Source organism: Podarcis bocagei (assembly GCF_964188305.1).
Source record: "Podarcis bocagei genome assembly, chromosome: Z".
Lineage (NCBI taxonomy): Eukaryota > Metazoa > Chordata > Lepidosauria > Squamata > Lacertidae > Podarcis > Podarcis bocagei.
Genome location: NC_138140.1, coordinates 11,864,866 through 11,880,460, shown reverse-complemented (window position 1 = coordinate 11,880,460; position 15,595 = coordinate 11,864,866). Strand labels below are relative to the sequence as shown.

The window sequence follows — 15,595 nt, the reverse complement described above, 5'->3', positions numbered from 1 at the left end:
TGGGGATTCGAACTGCCGACCTTCTGATCAGTAAGTCCTAGGCTCTGTGGTTTAACCCACAGCGCCACCCGCGTACCACTTTAGCTAATGGGGCTTCCCGCTGCTGCCACGCTACCACTGCGCAATGTCTGTTCTCATCCTGAAGCAAAGTTCTTAATCCAAGGTACTATTTCTGGGTTAGCAGAGTCTGTAACCTGAAGCGTCTGTAACCCGAGGTACCACTGTATGCCTTTCTGTGTACATTTTACCCTAGTCAGTGCATTCTGTTACAAATTACTTGGCTTTAGTACTATGTTCAGAGAAGTGTGAACTCTGGAGGACAGCAGTGTTTCATTTTCTTGCATTTTTGGGGAATGTGTGGATTAGGTAGGTGAGTTTCTGCTGTTTGGAAAGTGATGGAGAAATGTATTGGAAAGTGTGAGCTGACAAATGATGAATGGTAAGACATGTCAATCTACTGCAAGCAAATCGAGATGAATGCAGGATGAATGTGTGTTATCATTTGCCCTCCCTATTGTCCTCCTCTGTGGCTAGTACTGTCTTTGATCAAGTTTGGGTGGTTTGCCTGCTACGTCCATTCCTGGACACGAATAACCTGACCATTGCAGTCCATGAGTTGGTAACCCTGAGGCTGGATTACTGCAAGGGGCTCTATGTGGAGCTGCCCTTGGGCCTGGTGTGGAAGCTCCAGCTGGTGTAGAAGGTGGCAGCCAGACTGCTAGAGGGGGCATATGGCCGAGAACATGGGACACCATCATGAAAACAGCTGCACTGGCTGCCATCGACTCCTGAGCCAGGTTCAAGGGCCTTCTGTTAATTTACAATGCCCTGAATCCCAGGGACCACCCAAACCCTTATGTCTCAGCTCAGTTGCTGAAGGACTGCTGTTATCCATTGAGTTGGTGGGGCTTATTTGACATCAGCACAAAACAGAGTCTTTAGTGTCATCAGCTTAGTCCTGTGGAGGGCTCTGCCAACAGAAATTCAGCAGGTGCCTTCTGTGCCAACTTTTTAACACCTACTGGAAACCTTTCTAGTCTGTCAGGCTAATGCAGGCAATGGAGAATACGTATTTCATCAATAATTACCTGGTTTCTAATTTTAACTTGTTTAATGGTTTTTATTGCATGGTGTTCATGTGCAATGGTTGTAAACCACACACACACACACACACAGAGAGAGAGAGAGAGAGAGAGAGAGAGAGAGAGAGAGAGAGAGAGAGAGAGAGAGGGGAATTCGTGGTATAGAAATATTAGCATAAAAAAATAAATAAATAATTTAAAAACCCTGCAAATGAATCAGAATAAATGCTCAAAAAGTACAGAATATACTCTAACATCCCCATAAGCTTTGTGGAAGGAACCCTAGATGAAGGCTCCAGAAACAGGTCGTCTGAATGGGCCCAGAATCCCCCAGTGGATTGTGTTCCAGTTGCCTTGTAGTTTCAGATCACAATTAAACAAATGCATTTAGTTATAATAAAAGTTTTTTTAAAAAAATATTTTCATAAATGGCATTTGAAAAACCGCCCTTTTCAGCTGATGACTTACTTACACCATCACAGTTCCCGTCTTTCTCTGCTGAATTTTGATAGATTTGGTTCTAAGTCAAAAGGAAATTGAACCACTGACCGAAGTGTGAAGCAAGCCACATTTTACAAAACTGGTGGATTTATTTCACATTTGCAGCTTTGTTTGTCATGAGCCTTCTGCACTAAAAATAATAATAAATCCCCTGGAAATTCAACCTCAACTAGCAAAGTTGATCCTTAGGTTGGCAGTTATTTGAGGGGGGAAATATATAGTATTCTTCCTGGTCTACCTGTTGGAAGCAGAGACTTGCTGGGGTGGGGAGGGGCAAGGGAGACCCAGAAATGCAAAATTCTGCATAAACCAGTGCCGCTTTGGAGTGCTTTGAGAATGCAGGGTAGAATTCAACCCCAGGGCCACATTCCCTTCTGGGCAGCCTTACAGGCGCCACATGCCAGGGGCAATAGCGGGAGGAGCAATGAATATGCATTTAATCTTTGTATGTTAGGATAGTTTCTACACATACTCACATATACCCTTCTCTGTCCTCCAACCAGGCAAAAATGCTAAAGGAGGGGGCAAGGCCAGGCCAGTGAGGGCTGTGGCCTGCAGAAAAGAGGAGCTGCTAGGGCAGGCTTCCTCAACCTCGGCCCTACAGTTGTTTTGAGACTACAGTTCCCATCATCCCTGACCACTGGTCCTGCTAGCTAGGGATCATGGGAGTTGTAGGCCAAAAACATCTGGTTGAGGAAGCCTGTGCTAGGGAGTTGCCATTACATACCAGCTGAGCATAGCAGTGGGGAGTTTTTCACTCCAAGGGCCACATTCTCTTCTAGGAAAGTCGCTCCGCTCCCCCCCCCCTCATATTTTCAGCATAAAGGTAAAGGTTAAGGGACCCCTGACCATTAGGTCCAGTCGTGGCCAACTCTGGTGTTGCGGCGCTCATCTCGCTTTATTGGCCGAGGGAGCCGACGTACAGCTTCTGGGTCATGTGGCCAGCATGACTAAGCCGCTTCTGGCGAACCAGAGCAGCGCACGGAAACGCCGTTTACCTTCCCGCCGGAGCAGTACCTATTTATCTACTTGCACTTTGGCGTTCTTTTGAACTGCTAGGTTGGCAGGAGCAGGGACCGAGCAACGGGAGCTCACCCCGTCAGGGGGATTCGAATCACTGACCTTCTGATCAGCAAGTCCTAGGCTCTGTGGTTTAACCCACAGCGCCACCCGCGTCCCAAATTTTCAGCATACATTACAATAAAAACCAAACCAACCTAAAGAAAAAAGAAAACAGAGAAAAAAAAGAGAGGAAAAAAACAAAAAGAGAAAAAAGAAGGGAAGAGAGAAGAGGGGGATAAAATAAATTACAAAGACCTGTATCAGGGTTAGATCTTGACCATGCTCTCACAAAATGGGGTGGGCCCCATCCCCATCTCTACCTGGGAGCTTCTTTTTCTTTCCCCAGCTTCCCACCCTGGGATTTTTTTCCCTTCCCTGCCTCTTACACAGGGTTCTTCTATAAAACTTTCCAGGGGCCACATATAAGTAGTGGGCAGAGCCAGAGACAAAAGTGGGTGAGTCAACAAGTGGGTCAACCAGGAGGGTGGCTTCTACTCACATCCTAATGCCCCTCTTTGTCCTCCATCCAGGCAAGGAAGAGGCAGCCAGGCAAAAACACTCAAGGAGGGTGTGAAGCAGGGCCAGTGAAGAATGTGGCCTGAGAAAGGGGTGTGGCTTCAGGAGAGTTCTGAGGGCCACATTTGACCCCCCTCCCCAGGTTTAAGGTTCTCCACTGTTGGCTAGAATGTAGGATTATTTATGTATTACATTCATTTTTCACATTTTTTCCAAGGAGCAACAAGGAACATCCCTTCCCCATTTAATCCTCACAACAGTCTAATTGTGGTTGTTTAGTATTATTGGTTTAATTCACACTGTACTGGGAATGGCTATGTGTATTGATTAAAAGGTTTAACATTGGAAAGTTCCATGGCAGTATTCTAAGGGATTCTGAGTTTTAACTGAGTTGATAATGAACTATAGTTGTTTTCTGCTCACTAACTCAAGAGTGTTTAACCTTAGATCACATGGGAGATATTGAATTACAAATTCACCATCTTGGAAGGATTATGGTTAGTTCCTTTTTTCCAGACTCTGTGAGAGTGAGGATGTAAATGAAGCTCTCCAGGAAAACAGCCCCAGGCAAAATGGATGCTGTAAGGAAAGAACTTTGCTTATAGGTCTGTTGGAATTATTTCATATTTTGTAAATTGCTGAGCCTATGCCTTGGACTGGCATATGTATTATGCAATTATTTTGATATACCTTTGATGGGAGTTTTTTGTTTTGTTTTGAAAAGTTCTTTAAGTAACGTTTTAAATAAACTTATGGCCCTTGACAATGTTTTATTTCTAAAAAAAGAGTCAGTTTTCATGCATCCACTGGCTTCAAACTGTGCAATCTGTGGTTCAACATTTGTACTATCCTGACTCCCTATCTTGCATAACCTTTGTTAGTTAATCCCAATGCTGTTGGGTCTGCAAAAAGAGAGAGACCCTCATATATTTATGGTGGGAGTGTGACAAGCTTTCAAGGTTTTGGCAAAATGCTATTGACGTTGCTTCTAACATTAAAAGATAAAGGGACCCCTGACCATTAGGTCCAGTTGTGGCTGACTCTGGGGTTGCAGCGCTCAACTCGCTTTACTGGCCAAGGGAGCTGGCGTACAGCTTCCGAGTCATGTGGCCAGCATGAGTAAGCCACTTCTGGCGAACCAGAGCAGCGCACGAAAATGCCGTTTACCTTCCCGTTGGAAAAGTACCTATTTATCTACTTGCACTTTGACGTGCTTTCGAACTGCTAGGTTGGCAGGAGCAGCGACCGAGCAACGGGAGCTCACCCCGTCGCAGGGATTCGAACCGCCAACCTTCTGATCGGCAAGCACTAGGCTCTGTGGTTTAACCCACAGTGCCACCCGCGTCCCACTTCTAACATTACTGGTCAATTATTGGACCCAAACCCTGCTCTTGCTCATCTGTTGCAAGACCTTCACTTTATAGGTTAGAATATAACTACCACACTGTTTGCTGTGGTTTATTTAGAGATCACTGATTGGAAAGCCCCAAAGGTCCATCTCTGACAGGATGGCAAGGGAGAGTTTGGAATCTGGCCCTTTCCAAGCATCTAATGCAATAGAGGCCAAACTAAGCAAGATCGTTTTGACAAGCTATGATCCCCATATATCAGTTATGTAAATAGAAATGTCATTGATTTTAGACCTCCAGCCATTTACTTCTGGAGAGGCTATGTTCTAGATAGCTGAAGACTTGGTGATGCATTCAACAATTAAGTTATTTGACAGTGTCCCTGCTCACTTTACTTTATTATATGTAACTGGTGTATGCATGTAACACTCTACAGTTTTGTTGAGTTTTATCTATGTCATTTTACTCTAAAACCAATAAAATGTTCTAAAAAAGAGAGATCTTTCTTCACCTATTCCAGCTCCTGATGGTAACCATTCAGCACCACCTTCAGACCTCCATAAAGCTACTGCAGGAGAGGACTATAAATGGCTCCTAGCCAGAATAGTTATGCTCTGCAGTGCTATTTTTCTAGAAGGAGAGTGCTGGAACTCAACATGAACACCTCCCTGTTCTTTTATAATGGCAATGGTGCCTACCAGAGATGTGCCGGAACTGAGTTCTGGCAAGTTCTGGCTGAAAAACAGCTCTGTTGCTGAAATATACTCCCGAGTCGAGTGTGAATTTCATGCTGTTTATTCAGCTCGTAGTAGCAATGAATGAAACCTTCCCCAAAACATCTGCTATATATACATTATTTACACAATGGGCCCCACATGATTGGCTAATTCCAGGCTGCTCCTATAGGCCAGTCAGGTTGTGGATTCACTTCCTCCAGAAGCCTGATTGGCTGCTCCTACAGGCCAATCAGGTCACTGATTCACTCCCACCTGGAGCTGGATTGGGTGGCTCTTGCGGACCAATCAGACTGCTGCATTCTGGATCCTATTGTTCTAGGATTCAGCTCAGTACATAACAGGTGCTCTGACTGCACAGTTGCTGGTATCCACAGGAGGGGTTTCCTTCTTGCAGGCATCCCATAATAACCTCCAGCTGACCACTGTGATAACATTACAGTGTACCTCGGGTTAAGAACTTAATTCGTTCCAGAGGTCCGTTCTTAACCTGAAACTGTTCTTAAGTTGAGGTACCACTTTAGCTAATGGGGCCTCCCACTGCCGCCACCACCGCACGATTTCTGTTCTCATCCTGAAGCAAAGTTCTTAACCCGAGATACTATTTCTGGGTTAGTGGAGTCTGTAACCTGAAGCGTCTGTAACCTGAAGCGTCTGTAACCCGAGGTACCACTGTATGTAGAAATAGATGGGCCATTGGCATGATTCAGCAAGCTCTCTTTATGTTCTTACTATACTTCAAGGTCTCCAGGAAGATTTTGAAGGCCCACATAATTTTTTTATCGGCCTATCCATTGTCACTGAGTTCCTTTGGGCTGGTTGTCTCATGAACTGATGCCATTGATTTCCATGGGTCTACGTTGAGTATGCCTTAGTTGACTTATCACCCACTCTCAGCTGGCTTTTATTAATGTTTTGAGCTCTACGGGAGCTTTTGTATTTGATTTGACTATTATTGTTGGATTGCATTTTTATTTGATATCATTCAAAAGGCCTGGAGTGAGTTTCACTCAGAAAGGGGACCTATAAATATTTTAAATAAATAAAAGAATAGCTCTCCCTCTCTCATAACTAAGCATTATCTCACTTTTGATGATAATTCAATAACTTTCATAACCTTTGCTATCTCCTGCCAATACTGGTATTGTAGGCCGCTTGGGGCTTAGACCTAGATTTTCCGTATGTTGATTAAAGTGCCATTAAAGAAGTTTATATGTGTGTTAAAAATATATGTGAATGTGTGTGTGTCTGCGTGTGTGTGTGTTCTGTTACTTGTCATGTTTTTAAAAAGTATATTACATCCAATCTGTCCCTTAAAATTTAGAGTTCTTAAGGAATGCATGTTGGGGGGGGCAGGGTGGTTACCCTGACTGTGTTTATTGACAGATGATCTTATTTAAGATGATATTTCTTTACCATGGGATTAAAATTGGGAAAGAGTTTGGCCTTTGATTGAAAAGCAGTGGGATAAAACAGCCTCTCCCTCCACAGCCCCCCAGTTGAATGGACTCCTATACCATTCTAAAATACACAAACAAATTCTATCTGCTTAGCTGCTTTGGGTCTTGACTGGCTTAAGACGACAGTTCGAGAGGTGAAAGCCTTGTAATTAATCCCTCATGCCAAACAATCCCCATCAGCGAAGCTCCCTTCGTTAATAGGTGTTTTTTTTAATGTTAAGCCACATTATAAACATTTTTAACAGTTCACATCTGTCTTTCATATAAGAATTGTAATTCATATTTAAGATTTTTTTCTCTCTCTCCTGAGGTGGTTGTATTTCAGAAAGACGCATTCCACCTGGGAGATGGGCCAGATTTTTTTCTTCCAAACAGACGATGCTCAGTAAAAAAATAATAATAATAATAAATTGTGTGCTGGGTACAAAAATAAGATTACCCCCCCCACACACACACACCAATAAATCATGCCAGAAAGAGAGAAGTGGTAGAATCCAGGGTGGCAGAGTTCAGCAGGGACAGCATGGATTGTACCACTTCAAATTGCAATGGGGGTGTCACAGTTTTGAAAGCACATATTAACACACAAACAACTCCCTGCAATTAAATTTAAAAATTCTATAGTATCTGAGAGAATGGTTTTGCACTAGCTTGCTATGCTAGTGTTTTTGCTTGGGAAACTTTAGAAAACTATCCTGGAGTACTGTGTCCAATTCTAAACACCACAGTTTAAGAAGAAGAAGAAGAAGAAGAAGAAGAAGAGTTTGGATTTGATATCCCGCCTTTCACTCCCTTTAAGGAGTCTCAAAGCGGCTAACATTCTCCTTTCCCTTCCTCCCCCACAACAAACACTCTGTGAGGTGAGTGAGGCTGAGAGACTTCAAAGAAGTGTGACTGGCCCAAGGTCACCCAGCAGCTGCATGTGGAGGAGCAGGGAAGCGAACCGGTTCACCAGATTACGGGTCTACCGCTCTTAACCACTACACCACACTGGCTCTCAAGAAGCACATTGACAAGTTACAATTTGTGCACAGGAAGGTGACCAAGATGATCCAGGGTCTGTAAACCAAGCCTTATGAGGAACAGTTGAAGGAGCTGGGTATATTTAGCCAGGAGAAAAGGAGACTGAGAGGAGACATGATAGCTATCTTCAGCTATCTTAAGGAGGCCTGTGCCATGGAAGATGGAGCGTGCTTGTTTTCTCCTGCTCTGTAGCACCCAAATCAATAGCTTCAAGTTACAAGAGATGAGATTCTGACTAAATATCAGGAAGAACATTCTGACTGTAAGAGCTGTTTGGCAGTGGAACAGACTCCCTCCGAATGTGGTGGACTCTCCTTCCTTGGAGGTTTTTAAGCAGAGGCTGGATGGCCATCTGGTCACAGGTGCTTTAGCTGAGAATTCCTGCTTTCCATGGGGTTGGACTAGATAACCCTTGGGACCCCTTCTAACTCTAAAACTCTATGTTCTATGACTCTATACTTGCTGAAAAACTGATTTTTCAATTAATTGATTGATTGATTATTAATTTGTTGACTCAGTTTATAAACCACATATTGTGAAACAGCTCAAAGGGATTTAACAGTAACAAAGACCAACAATGAAAACAATTTTTAATAAAAACAATGAAGACATGGGGAGCATTCCAAAAATAAAAATAAAAATGTGAACTGCACCTGTAATCTTAAACTCTACAATCCTTTGTTTTTCTTTTTACTATCTCAGGAATTCACATAATTCAGCTCCATGCTTATGTGAGGCCTGGATGGAAAGTACTTCCCAGAATTCCCTGAGAATAGCGGGGTCTCTTAGCAACTCTCAGCATCCTTAGCAAACTACAGCTCCCATAATTCTTTGGGAGAAGCCATGTCTGTTTGTGCTTTAAATGCATGGTTCCAATGTGTCCAATGTCATGGGGATGGTTTATAATGAACATAGCATTATCCCAAAGCCTTGGTATCATGAGGACTATCCATCAATCAGAGAGCAAAAGAAAATCATATGTCAACTGATGCTACAGGTGATGGGGCAAGTCTGAATTTACAGGTTAGGGCATGCCAACATAACTTCATCCAGAGCAAAGGGAAGGTGTTAAAACAATTTAGAGTGGAGTGTAGCTAATTAGAGCAAAGAGGCTTCCATCAAGCTGATCTCATCCATCAAATGTCAAAAAAAGGCCGAAGGTGAAACAATTTATCGTTCCTGATAACCTTTCAGTCCCAAGGAGGTGAGATGTCTCTTAAGGGGGGAACTTTCTGAAATGCTGACTTCTTAAAGACACAAGCTCATCCCCACCAGCCCAGTTCATAAATTAGGGTCCGACTGAGGGTGACAAGATTGGTCATGCTTCAGATGTGCCAGTGATGAACCTTGATGGGAGAGAGAGAAAGAGAGAGAAAATCAATGGTGGGGGAAAGGGGTAGTGGCAGATTTAAAGTCGTCCACAAGCGAAGAAAATTATAAGGGAAGCTCAAATGTCAAAACAACGTTTATGAGGACATTACTAAATGCTAATTGAGTACTGTGTGAAAACTAGGGTGGTGATAGTGGAATGAAGCAGCTGGAACCATGCTGGAACATTTTGTTGCAGGTAAGGCTCACATATTATATATACACTGATATGATCTTCTCTATGTGCTAGTCCTTACATAACCAAAAAACTCCACTCATGCAGAAGAGGGGAATAACATGGTGGTGTAGCATTGGGGGGCCGGGGGGCCATTGCCCCGGGCACACAATTGGAGGGGGTGTCAACCAGGCACGCGTGCACACCGCAGAGATCCCCATCATGTGCCCTGCTTGCCCCACCCAGTGCTCAAGCACCCACCGGTGGTGACACCTGGGGCAAGGGCTGGACGAGCACACTCTGCCCCCACTTGGGGCGCATGCACATGCACCTCCCCTGGCAAATGGTGCCATGCCCCTGGAATAATAGGAGGTTTGGAGGAAGTCCAAGTTTTACAGAACAAAGATTTTGCAGGCTCCTAAAGAGGGAGGGATTTAAATAACCCCATGGGAACTGCATGTGCTCAACTGACACAAAATGCCAAGCAGCTGTTAGAGGGGAGAGAAAACTTGCTATGTACCTGTGCAATACATTTCAAGGACTCTTGCACCACTCTGTGAGTCGTGGCTTCCCAGCACCCCAGGGTGCTGACCTCACAAAGCTATAATTTCCTTCACCATGAACGAACTACAATTCCCAGGGTACTTTGTGACAGTTAAAGTGGTGAATGAGTCCTTTAAATCTATGCATGGGTGTAGCCAGGACTTTTCTTAGGGAGACAAGGCCTTTTGGGGGGGGAACCTCTTAGATATGTATTTTTATTAATTTTTCTTGATATAGGGGGAGCAGCTGCCCCTCCCTGCGCCCCCCCCCCCCCGGCTACACAAATGAATGTATAATGTGGATGTGAACCAAGCAGAGAAACATTCCTACTGCAAGACTGAGTCCCCATCTGCACTTCATGTCAGTATCATGTCAGTTTCAACAGTCATGGCTTCCCCCAATGCATCCTGGGAACTGCAAAATGTTCAGGGTGCTGAGAGTTGTTAGGAGGGCCCTATTCGCTGTGGGTTAAACCACAGAGCCTAGGGCTTGCCAATCAGAAGGTCGGTGGTTCGAATCCCTGCGACAGGGTGAGCTCCCATTGCTCAGTCCCTGCTCCTGCCCACCTAGCAGTTCAAAAGCATGTCACAGTGCAAGTAGATAAATAGGTACCGCTCCGGTGGGAAGGTAAACGGCGTTTTGGTGCACTGCTCTGGTTCGCCAGAAGCGGCTTAGTCATGCAGGCCACATGCCACAAGCCAGCTGTACGCCGGCTCCCTCGGCCAGTAAAGCGAGATGAGCTCCGCAACCCCAGAGTCGGCCACGAATGGACCTAATGGTCAGGGGTCCTTTTACCTTTACCTTTTACCTCACAGACCTATGATTCTTCTCAGAGTGGTTTAACTGTCAGTCCTTCTTCACAGGGAACTATAGGAATTGTTGCTTTGTGAGGAAAAGAAAGGTTGGCAACCCGCCGCAACAGGGAGCTTGCTGTAGCTGGAGTAATATAACTTCCACCAGCCTTTGCCAGCACAGCTAAAGATGCACCCTTTTATCCTGGCTTTTGACAAAACAGTTGCATATTTTAAGGACCCGCCTCATTTCTGTGGTTGCAAGTTGTTTAAAACTGTTTTGAACATGGTGCTCTAATTGTTGTAACCTGCCCTGGGAACTTAGGGTGAAGGGCCAGATAATAATAGTGATAACAATATCATGGAGGGCAGTGCTTTTTTCGGGGGGGGGCACAGGGGTACGCATACCCCTAAACGTTTTGTGAATCTAAGTTTGGCCTCATTGAGGAGCAGTATTTCAATATGAGTAGGGAAATGAGAGTAAGCCTAAACATTTTTTTATAAAAAAAAGCACTGAGGCAGGGGCATAGCCGGGAGGGGCAAGGGGCAGCTGCCCCCCTTGTAAAACAATAGAAATACTTAACTGACCAATTACGTCATATCTGTCCCCCCAACAAAAGTCCTACCCCACCTAACCAAGTCGTCCCCCCCTACCTATTAAGAAGTATACCAAAAGGCAGGGTGCCGAGGGGCAGGGCTAACCACCTGGCAGCACCCGTGTGGTGCCCAAACAGACTGTGCATGTCAAGTTAAGTCAAGTAACCTTTATTGGCATCACATAAGAACATTCAGAATAGATAGGTCAGTGCGGTCTCAAACTGCGCATGTGTGGCGACTGTACAGAATGCACATGTGCAGCACCCATACAGTCAGTGGATGCGCAGCAGCCCATACACACACTGTGTGCATGCTCTTGGCCGCTCTACAGCTGGGATGAGGCAGAATACCATCTTGTCACCCCCATCAGGGTGGCACCCCGGGGCGGACTGCCCCCTCCCCCCCTTCGTACGCCCCTACCAAAAGATGGGAATAAACAGATGTCAACATTTTCATGTCTTGTGGGCTCTGAGAGATAAAGTCTGGGGGCGGCGGGGTGGGAGGAAATCTACAGTTTCAGCTCTGGTCTTCAGTAGACGGTAACATAGGGGTTAGGATTGTAGGGCAGCAGATGTCAATGAGGCAGAGAGTTCCACAGATGATGCCTGACATCAACAGAGAGGGGGGGCAGGACATATCAAATGGGAAATATACGGAACAGACTGGGGTCACACGCTCATCATATGTTTGGCGCACTTTAAACAATGATGGCTTCCCCCAAAGAATCCTGAGGACCATAGCCTGTTAAGAACTACAATTAAAGTGTTAAAGTGTTATAAGACTGCTTTACATGTGGATGTGACATGGGGTTGGAGGAAAGAGGGGTAAAATGATGTCCCAGTAATCCCGTCTCAAAACAACAGCCAATAAATGAGAAGTATTTCTGGACCCAAACGTGCGGGACTGAGTATGTACTTCGTGAGGAGAAGGGGTTCCACGGTGAAAGATCAGTCGCGCTTTTCTTTCCTCAAACCAGGATGTTCCCGTAGCCCTGACACCAAGACTTCTCTCGCCTAGATAGCGCGGGAGAAGGGGAAAAACAAACAACTCAGTTTTTACTTCAATGCGGTTGCGCTCCCGGTCCCACCCGTTCCAGGGGGCGCCTGAGCAATCCATAGACACACGCGTCGTCGGAGATTCCCACTTTCTTGGAGGTGAAGGTGACAGCCCGTCAGGGAGAGGCAGCGTCGCCTGGCCAGGCCTTTTAGGGGATCCGGAGGGCTTGGCGCGCGATGCAAAGTAATGGAAGGGAGCGGAGAGTCCTCTGGGCGACCCTTGGGGACCGATTCTCGGCCTTGCTTCTTCTCCTCGCCATCGGGGCGCCTGGTCCCTCGGGCCCGGCCACAGAGACGCCTCGCCAAAGCCTGGGATCGGGCAGGGTGGGGCGCCAGCTCTGTCGAGGGGAGAAGAAAAAGCAGAGAAGGGAGAGGCTGAAATCCGATTTCACACCAATTTGGAAGAGCGACGTCAGCGCTTCTTTGAGTGATCCAAAGCCTCCGAGCGGACAATTTCTTATTTTTATTTTTTAAAAAGAATTCCCCACGAGGTAGAAACTTCAAAGGGCGGAAGAGTAGATAGGAATCCGCAAGTAGCGCGCAACGGCCGATCGTTCTAGACGAGGCTGATTGCCAGTCGTGATAATGGTTATTAATAATATGATGACGAATAGGGATCTGATACCTGTATAAGGATAGATACAGCCACAGAATGTCAAATGACCTTGGATAGCCTGGCCTCGATGCCATCCATCGTGGTTGTTTAATGTTACAGTATTGTTCTTCAAAATAAGTGCATAGTTAGAATAATTGTCCTTTAGAATAACAGAAAAAAGGAACTGGAGGGGGGCGCCCATCCTCAGCCTTACACCAATTTAGAAAACCCTCAATAACTTTCATGCTATTCTTTTTTTTATTTATGAACTGGGCAACTAGACTCGAGAATCCTGGGTTTATTTATTTTCACTTTGACTTCTTGCTCTCTCTTCTAATTTCCTTTAAATACCTGCAAATTAACAGAAACGCTGATGTACAGAATGATCGACCTAATCTCGCCAAATGTTTAAATCTTGTGGCGACCAACGAAAGAGCTTTGAGACGCCTGCTAGAATTCTCAAACTATAGGGGAAATACTGTTATTAAAAATAAACAACGACAACAATAGTAACATGGTTAACTATTAACTAATAAAAGTTAATGATATTAACAATGTTAATAATAGTATTACTAATAATTCATTAACACATTGATAATGATACTAAGAAATATTAATTTATTTAATTTGTATGGATAGTATAATTTATACAATATCATATATGATATAGCATTAACTTTAGTAATAAATATTGCCTTCTTTAATTCATATTAATAATGCTGCAATGTAATTATTAATATCTTTAATTTGTTTAACATCCTTTAAATCCCGTTCTTGCTCTCTAAGGGAATCAGAGCAGTGTTCAAGTAAAGCACAAATAAATATTAAGCAAACAGCAAAAAACAGTAAATTTCACAACAGCCAAAACAACTAGGAACATACCAAAAAACCCCCCACAAAAAACCACATTAAACACAAAAGTTTTAACGACCCCCTACACAAATACAAGTAGGGAAGAAGCAGTGTGGGTCTTCCAGGGACTCGGGATAGCGTTGATATTGCCACCGTCATTTATTATATTACTATAAGTGGTGGTGGTGTGGGTGTTAAAAGCCTGCCTTTACACGTCTTTAGTTTTGTCTAGGTCAGGAAGCAAGAACGAAGGAAGAGCGAAAGTTCCTGCGTATTTGAGACAATTTAGCTACCGCAGAATATATTGCTCAAAGTCGTTAGGGGAAGAAGAGATGTTATGTATATATACATCGGTAACGCTCAGGCTATCAATGCAATATGTATCATAATCTCATATTAGGGACGATCATTAAAATATCGTACCGGAGTATATCTTCGCCGAGTTGTTTCCACAATCCTGGTCGCGTTTCCTTCCGTCTGTTGTATCTATCCTTAATCCTTCGTCTCATTTATAGAAGAAGACGTTTGAATTAAGCTTAGTGAAAGCCTTCTTTGAGATATTTGGGGTTTTTTCTCCATCTGTTTGACAAAGAGAAAAGAAGCCTTTTTTAAAAAAAATTGGCGGGGGGGGTCAATTTTATTTTGTTTCGAAATTTATTATCTCATTCATCCTTTCCTCCCCGTTTTGTTTGGCTATTTTGGGGCTACCACCTAGTGTTGGTTCCACTCAGAGTAGACCCACTGAAATCAGTAGAGAGGGCCTACTTAGGGTTCATTTATTTCAGTGGGCTTACTCTGCTTAGAATTTACATACAACGCAGTATTATTTATAGGAGCTATGATTGCTCATTATTACCAATCGTCGTGGCACTTAGGAGACAAACTGTTTTCAAATTCCTTCGGTAGAGCTTATTCGAGTACGCGAGGCAAGAGTTTGTTTGCTTGTGTGTGTGTGTGTGTGTGTGTGTGTGTACGTGTACGTGTGTACACATATGATGTGGACGTTACACTATCAAACGCAAACCTGTTTTTATTATTTTTAAATACCCCCCACCTAAATAAATTAAATAAATTAAAAATTCTCAAGCGAGTCATCCGGCACAAAAGAGCCACGTTTGCCGTGCTGGACTCCCGTTGGATTTCACCCGAACTGCCTGACTGGGATTCGCCTCCCACCCCCCACCCCCGCGTTTTAAACAGAGCGAATGGAATTTTAGCACATTGGTGGGATCAAAGGAACGGGGAAGGAAATGGCGATTGCAGTTGTACCTTATGAAACGGGACCCCTAAAGGTCTCCTCCCCCCCCCCACACGCCAGCCTCATCTGAAATCTGGAAACGGCTCTTATTTGTGGCGGGGGGAGGGAAAGGTCTGTGGGCTACCCCTTGATATCCCCATCGCTGGATTTACTGAAATCGAATAAAAAAATAAAATGGGATTGTGTGTGTGTGTGTGTGTGTCCCCCACCCCTTCCTGTAGAATCCAGGGAAACGCGCCCCCCCCCCCCAATGTACTTGTGAGAATGTGTTTACTGATTTATTTATTTTCATTCTGGATTTATTGCTGCATTTTCCTGAGATATGCTTTGTAAGCAGCTTGGATAACGCAGTGTCTGGGCGGCTGATCAACGCGGCTGAAATAAATAAAATACCCCCACAGATTTGAAATCACTCATTTATTTTGGGCTGGGAGGGGGCGACGGTCGCGTGCAAGTTCTCAGAATGGTATCCCTAACAAGGGGAGGTCGGACAATCCGTTCATAAGCTGTTGTTTAAAACAAACAAACAAAAGCGCCATTGATTTCATCAGGAGAGATTCCAGCAGGTGTTGGAAGTCACAGTGGAAACAATGGACATGAAATGTGTTGGGAAGGGGCGGGATAGAGAGTGGGA

The 15,595-nt window shown here is 44.5% G+C and overlaps 1 long non-coding RNA gene across 2 annotated transcripts in view; it reads right to left on the bottom strand.

Moving 5' to 3' along the window:
* Positions 1-8,300: 8,300 nt before the first annotated feature.
* The window catches only part of LOC308579360, a 37,449-nt gene continuing 30,154 nt past the window's right edge, over positions 8,301-15,595 (bottom strand). The window contains exons 2-4 of one of the 2 annotated variants that reach the window (XR_014004442.1): positions 14,127-14,282; positions 12,261-12,594; positions 8,301-9,073 (exon numbers count right to left, since the gene is read on the bottom strand). This is a non-coding gene — a long non-coding RNA (uncharacterized lncRNA). Of the gene's footprint in view, positions 12,595-14,126; positions 14,283-15,595 lie in introns of both variants that reach the window. The other variant, XR_014004441.1, reaches the window with a different exon arrangement.